This window comes from Erythrolamprus reginae, unplaced genomic scaffold (genome assembly GCF_031021105.1).
Source record: "Erythrolamprus reginae isolate rEryReg1 unplaced genomic scaffold, rEryReg1.hap1 H_10, whole genome shotgun sequence".
NCBI classification, from domain to species: Eukaryota; Metazoa; Chordata; class Lepidosauria; order Squamata; family Dipsadidae; genus Erythrolamprus; species Erythrolamprus reginae.
In genome coordinates this window covers 719566-726704 of record NW_027248463.1, presented here as the reverse complement: position 1 = coordinate 726704, position 7139 = coordinate 719566, and positions in this window count along the sequence as shown.

Below are 7139 nucleotides of genomic sequence, written 5' to 3'. Positions count from 1 at the left end.
ATGGCTTACTTTTATGCATAAAGTATGTCTGAAAAGAATAAGAGAACAGGCATTGAAAACTATGAAATTTTCTGATATTGATCCTATGTATGACATGGTATCGTAATGTGAACATTTTAATCTACAAATTCTAAGATACAGAATAGAAAGCTTCCAATGTAAGAGAAACATTGAAACTTATTTGCTTGAACAAAAATGTCCCATATTATACTTATTTCATCACCTCAATGTCTTGGCATCAGCATCTTATACATTTCAAAGATTTTTTTTTATCAGTGCTGGATGTATTTTTGAAATTAATCACATGCAAATTTTATTTGTGCTTTCTCCTGAAATAAATCAAGAACGCAATTAGTTAAAAAAAACAACTGGGTTTCCCTTCCTTAAATCACTGTTTTAAATTTAGTTCATTTGCAAAAAAAAAAGAACACCCAGATTGTATTTTCCTTTCCTTTTTTCTTTTAAATGAGCTGTATAATATGGGAATATTTTTTTGGTAATTTTTGGCATCTTGAAATTCATTAAAATTGATCCACTGTGAAAGGCTACTTGTGTAGATTTTTTTTAATCTAACATGAGAAAGGAAAACATTTTTAGGAAGCTGCCCAACACTATATAATTGCTAGACATCCAATTAGGTTAAAATTGATTGGTGGTCTACAACAGGGGTCGACAAAGTTGTTCAGAATCTAGGAGCCAGCCAAAAAATTTAGGAGCCAGAATTTTTTTTAAGCAAACTTGGTTTTTTGCCGAGTCTCCACCTGACATCGCTTTCACCCCCTCTGTCTCCTCCTTCCTCTCTCATCTCTTTCCTTCCTCTCCCTCCCTTTCTCTCTTTCCTTTCTCTCCCTTTCTGTCTATCCTTTCTATCTCTCACCCCTTCTCCCTCTTTCATTCCCTTTCTCTCCCTCCCTTTCTCTCTCATTCCTTTCTCTCCCTCTTTCCTTCCTATCTCTCTTTCTTTTTCTCCCTCCTTCATATCTTCTTTCTCTCCCCCTTCCTCCCTCTTTCCTTTCTCCCCCTCCCTTTCTCTTCCTTTTTCTCTATCCTTTCTACTTCTTACTCTTTCTTTCTCTCCCTCCTTCATTCAATTTTCTCTCCCCCCCTTCCTCCCTCTTTCCTTTCTCCCCCTCCCTTTCTCTTCCTTTTTCTCTATCCTTTCTGCTTCTTACTCTTTCTTTCTCTCCCTCCTTCATTCAATTTTCTCTCCCTCCCTTACTCTCTCTTTCCTTTCTCTCCCTCCCTTGTTCTCCCCTGGGGCTGCCTGTGCCTGCCCTGCACCACCCAACACGGACGGACAGCCCCCGGTCGTCGGTTCGTCGCCCCCCACCCCCCCACGGAGGGAGATCAGGCTGGCGAGGGCGGTAGAACTACGTCACCAGCCACTGGAGGGAGATCGGGCTGGCGGGGGCGGCGAATCCACCTCCCCAGCCGCGCGGAGGGAAATCCGGTAGGCGGGCGGGTGGCCGCGGCTCCCTGCGCGCCCCTGGAAAAGCGTACAGGGAACGGTGCCCGGGGCCGCTTTAGCCGCCCCCCCTCCCCCCGCCATCTCCCCGCGACTGCCTGTGCCGCTGCAGCCGCGGCCCCCCCCCCCCGCTCCCACCGCCAGTGCCCTCCCGCCGGGCAACCAAAGGACACTTGCCGATGACGACAGGGAACCTTCAGCTGGGCGGGCGCTGCCGTGCCGGTGCCTCCGACCTCCCGGTTCCTGCTCGATGCCGCGGTTTCTGGCGCTCTCCTGCTGGGCCCCAAAGAAGGAAGGCGGGAAAAAGGCGCGAAGAATGGAGGTCTCCTTCCTGCCTGCCTTCTTTGGGACCCAGCAGGAGAGCGCCAGAAACCGCGGCATCGGGCAGGAGCGGAGAGGTCAGAGGCACCGCAGCGCCCTTCTAGGCGCCAGACAACATTTTCTAGGCGCCACTGGCGACCAGGCGCCTGGGTTTGTCGAACCTTGGTCTACAACCTTCTTCATTTAGAAATTAAAATAGCTTCGTTTGTATTCAATGGTGTCATTCTGTTGTTGTTATTGTTGTTGTTGTTGTTGTTGTTATTAATACTATTATTACTATTATTACTATTATTACTATTATTATTATTATTATTATTATTATTATTATTATTTTCCCACCTAGGAAACCAATTGGTACTGATTCCCTAGAGAGAAATCCTCTAAAAATATATGGGTTCTATGTCACTGATTAAGAACGTGCACACAAGAAAAACGAACACCTCAACGAAGTCTGACAGCTCTTTTATATAAGCTGTCAGAATGAACAACCAATCCAGTCTCAGGAAACTCCCGTTTCCTGAGATGGCCAATCGGGCAATCTTCGGTTGTTGCTACGGACGCAATACCCTTCCCCACCTCACATGGTACAGACATAGTCCTTGAGGAACTCCAGGCGCTTACGCAGTTGGGAAGTACTACGGAGGCCAGACTTGACTGCTGGAGCCTCTGGAAGGCTGATGTCCAGGTGAATGGTGTTCTGCAAGGGTTTCCCCATGGTATTTCCTGAAGCTCAGCAGGCAGGATGGCTAATTCAACAGTAGATCAAACGAGTAGATAGCCGAAACAGTAGATCAAACGAGTAGCAGACAGAATGTGTGGGTACGTATCCCATCCTCGTTGCCAGTATTAAATACGAGCCGAAATGCAAGAACACTCACTTTATTCAATGAAAATAACATCAAGCAACAGTGAACAAACGGCAGAAGAAGAATGTGCACATAATAAAAAGAACGTCTCAACGAAGTCTAACAGCTCTTTTATATAAGCTGTCAGAACAAGCAACCAATCCGGTCTCAGGAAACTCCAGCTGACCAATCGGAGAATCTTCAGCTGTTGCTACAGACGCAACACCTGACATGACTAGTAGAAAGCCCCAATGTACTTGTTGAACATCACCCTTATATTACTAGATGGTAAGTTTTATGTGGTCTATTTTCATAGCTTAAATGCATGATTTATTAATTTTCTGAGCCAGAAGCTATACATTATCTTATGATTCCACATTGTTCCCTGTCTGGAAAAAAACACAATGCCCCAAACCCTTGGGCTAAAAGATAAATTCCTTGATTGTACTCAGGCAGAACAAGAAAATACATATTTAATGCTTATAGCTCATTTGTATTGGTTGTTCTGCCATGAAAGTTCAAAACATCCTTCAGGGACCTAATAGACATTCTGATTTCTTTTTTAAAACAGTTAACTAAAACAAATGTATCTAAAAATATGGTCCCCCTAGATATTTGTTGAGTCTTTCGTGTTCATTATACTTGTGCAGATGTATCAATCATATTTCTATATCCACTCATACAAAAGAGTTGTCTTCTTTTCCACTCACATAAACTGTTCATTACTATGGTATCCTTATTTGGAAAACAGTGATTTTCAGCTCTATTTTTTGAGGGGGTGGGAACGAATGAAACCCATTAAATATTCTTTCTTCTCCTTTAAAGCTGGTTCTGGTAACAAACAGGATTTATGGGTGTGAAGGGCATGCAAAACTTCATAGTTGGCTTCCGCCTTGTTCTTGGAGTAATGGCTCAAATATCTGAACATGGTGTGACTATTCTGAGTTTATGGGTGAGTGATAAAGTGGACTCTGACTTTGAAGCAGGTCCTGTGCAGATAACTGAAGCTCAGTCTAGCTTGTCTATCTGGGAAGAATGTGACACTACCACTTCCAAAGTAGTGGAAAGGATTTTCAGAACTGCTAGCTTGTCATGTGAGATCCGTCTCTTCTGGCTAGCTGAAGTTTCATAAGAAGTGACATGTGGTTGGGTTGTAGCCAGAGGTGGTTTCACTAACTTTCTGTATTGGTTCACAAATGTGAGTGCGCCCCTAGCACACACGTGTGCACCTTCAAAATGTGTCTCAATAAGACAGCATAATGTTGCAGGTCACTACTACCGGTTCACCTCTGGTTGTGGCAGTGGTCAACCCTTTCTTAAGGGAAAAGGATTCTCCCTTTCAAAATATAACATTGTTGAAAAGGTAGGTGTACATCTACACTCACCTTTGGATTTCATACTAGAGCATTGCTGGAGAAGACTCCTGAGAGTCCCTTAGACTGCAAGATGATCAAACTGGTCAGCCCTACAAGAGATCAACCCTGACTGCTCTTTAGAAGGCCAGATCCTGAAGATGAAACTTAAATACGTTGGCCACCAAATGAGAAGGAAGGACTCACTGGAGAAGAGCCAACTGCTGGGAAAGCTTGAGAGCAAAAGAAGGAGATGACAGAGAATGAGGTTGCTGGATGAAATCACTGAAACAGTAAGCGCAAATTTAAATGGACTCCAGAGGATGGTATAGGATAGGAAGGCCTAAAGGAATGTTGCCCATGGAATTGCGATGGGTCAGATATGACTTCACAACTAACAACAACAACTAGAGCATGGGATTAAAAAGACATTTCTTACACTTGTAGATTACCTCTGGAAAGACCTCTGGAAGCAATGGTCCATCAATGCTTGCCCTCTTTCTCTCAGTGTACTAGCAGTTGTGTTATTGAATGAATTTGTTATTGAACTCTTTGAAACAGGTATATTAAGAGAAGTTAATTGTGGAAACATTAGCTAGGACAGTGCATCTGTTTAGAAAATTGATCAAACAGAAAAGCTCTCTGTGGCAAAATTACTGAAGATTTTTCAAACTGATTTGAAATGAGCAATCTAAAATGTAGCTTTCAATGGATTGATCATATTAATATCTATCATAGAATGAATGCCGCAGTCATTAAATGAACTAATTGTTTGCTATGGCATAGTTTGGCTAAAAACTAGAAATAAGTGATGGTTTTTGGCAAAACTGTGGCAAAACATGGTCACATGACAATAGGATGCTGCAAGCAGCTGTCAATGCAACCATGTTACCAAGTGCCTGAACTGTGTCATGTGACCTCTGGTGGAGTCAGAGATGGGTTCCTACCAGTTTGGACCAGTTCTATAGAACCATTAGTAACTTGTGGGCTGGATCATTGGAACTGACAGCGACCCAGGTCTACCACGTCCCCAAGCCAGTTCTCTTCTTTTCATTATTTCATTTATTAGATTTGTATGCTGCCCCTCTCCATAGACTCTTGGTGGCGCCATAGGTGGCACCATCTTATTTTGCTTCTGCGCATGCACAGAAGTTTTTTTATCACTATGCACGCGTGCGCTGCGCATCCCTGAGAAAAACAGCAGTAGCAGAATCCGGGATCCATCTCTGGGTGGGCCACCTGTTGGAACTTTGGATTGGAATCATAAATTACCTTTGTCAGGTAGTTTGTAAATTGAAGACTACCTATACATGAAAACAACATATATTATCCCTTAATAGATGACCATAGTGATGATAATGATAATTTCAATAACAATATTAGTAAGAAGTCTGATTCTGCATTGATTAGACTTTTATGCAACCAGGAAAGTTATATAAACTAGACTATTTCCCAAGCTAATTACTTATGCAAGGCTCTTAGAGAGGAAAATGATGTATGTCATCCTGGTCCTCTTTGAAGATGAAAAATGTCAGTTTTGAAAGTCATAGTCACATTAAAGCCTAAGAGTTAGTAAAGGGAAGTGAATGAATAATGCATCATACAGCCAGAACTGGACTGCGCAACATGCTGTAATCTTTTTAAAATGTGGTTCTGAAAGTTTACAAAGCCTGTAAATCTCATCACTCCCAGCCTTTGCCACTAGATGTCACTGTTTTCCTCCCACGTGGGTCTTATTATTCCCCATTATTTTGCCGTATAATTAGCAAGAAAATAAAACATGATCACAACTGAACGATATTGCTAGGATGATAAAATCTGGAAATAAACAACCAGACTTATAAATGAATGTTGTTATTAAAGCCACCATTTCTTACTTGTTTTAATTCTCCTTTCTGGTAAAATGGTTTTAAAATAGTAAATTTAAGAGATTAATAGAGTTGGAAGGGACCTTGCAGGTCATGTAGTCCAACCCCTTTCCCAAGCAGGAGATCCTACATCTGTCTCTACCTAGGATCAAACTCACAACCTCCTGATTTGTGAGGCAAGAGCTCCATCTCTAGGCCACAGCAGCTGTGTAAAAAGTGTTTTAGGGCCTCCTATGTTGGTAGGTAGCTATCCCTAATGGAAAATTAGCCATTATTTTATTTCTTACTATACTTTAAATTCTGAAAGGTGCAGAAATGTTGATTTGGCCTCAAATTGCCATAGACTATTTAGCTGCAGAACTAGAAAATAAAAATGCCCTCAGAGGATGTACTTTGCATTGTATATATTGGATGGAACTTAACTCATGCTCTTCAGAAATGCTTTTTACAGCCTGGCAATTTTATTGAGAAATCCATAACAGTGAATTAGATTCATATAACATCATGCTCTTTTCTAAAAGCATTGAGGAACATAGAAACAAGGAGAATGGGAAAGGAGCACAGCAGACAAGAACTGAATTATATCTGTAAAATCCCAGTTCACTTTTTTGAAGCCTTATTGGTTTAAATGTGATATCATTCATCACATGCTAAAGCTCTCCACTGAAACACAAGTGTATCTTTCAAGTGCTTAATTGTTTTGCAGGACTATTAAAACCAGTAATATCTATTTGTCAGTCTCTCCCATGTTTTCTTCCCTTAAAAAAATGCTTTGCTTTCATCCATTCCTGGTTTGATTTAGAATTCCTAGGTTGGTGCTTTTGCAAATTTCTGATGATTTGCTTGCTTTGCTTTATTTTTCCTGCTGATTGTATTTCCTTCACGCTGCAGTTCCCCTAGCTTTCCATTCTTTTTGATTGAAAATACAAATCAAAGGCCTATTGCAAGAATTCCCTCAGATGCCTGTCAGCTCCAAATGATTCGTTTACCACACCCGCTGTGTTCTAGCTTTTCTTTCTACTGATTCTCTGGAACTTGACAATGCCCTCTTTTGGGTTTTAATTGAAGAGTAGGTACTCAAGAAGGCCATCTCCCAGTGAAAGAAGTACTGGAATCCTTGACTCCAGTGATTGGAATGTCAGCATAATATTATTCTTTGTTGACTTCTATGGATGAACCAATGACCTGCAGATTTAGTCTCCTCCAGAGTTCTCAAGTAACTTTGTCCATTCAGTCTGGTCAGTTAATAAGAGACTTCCAGCTTAAACTAAGCTTTATTTGAGCAATA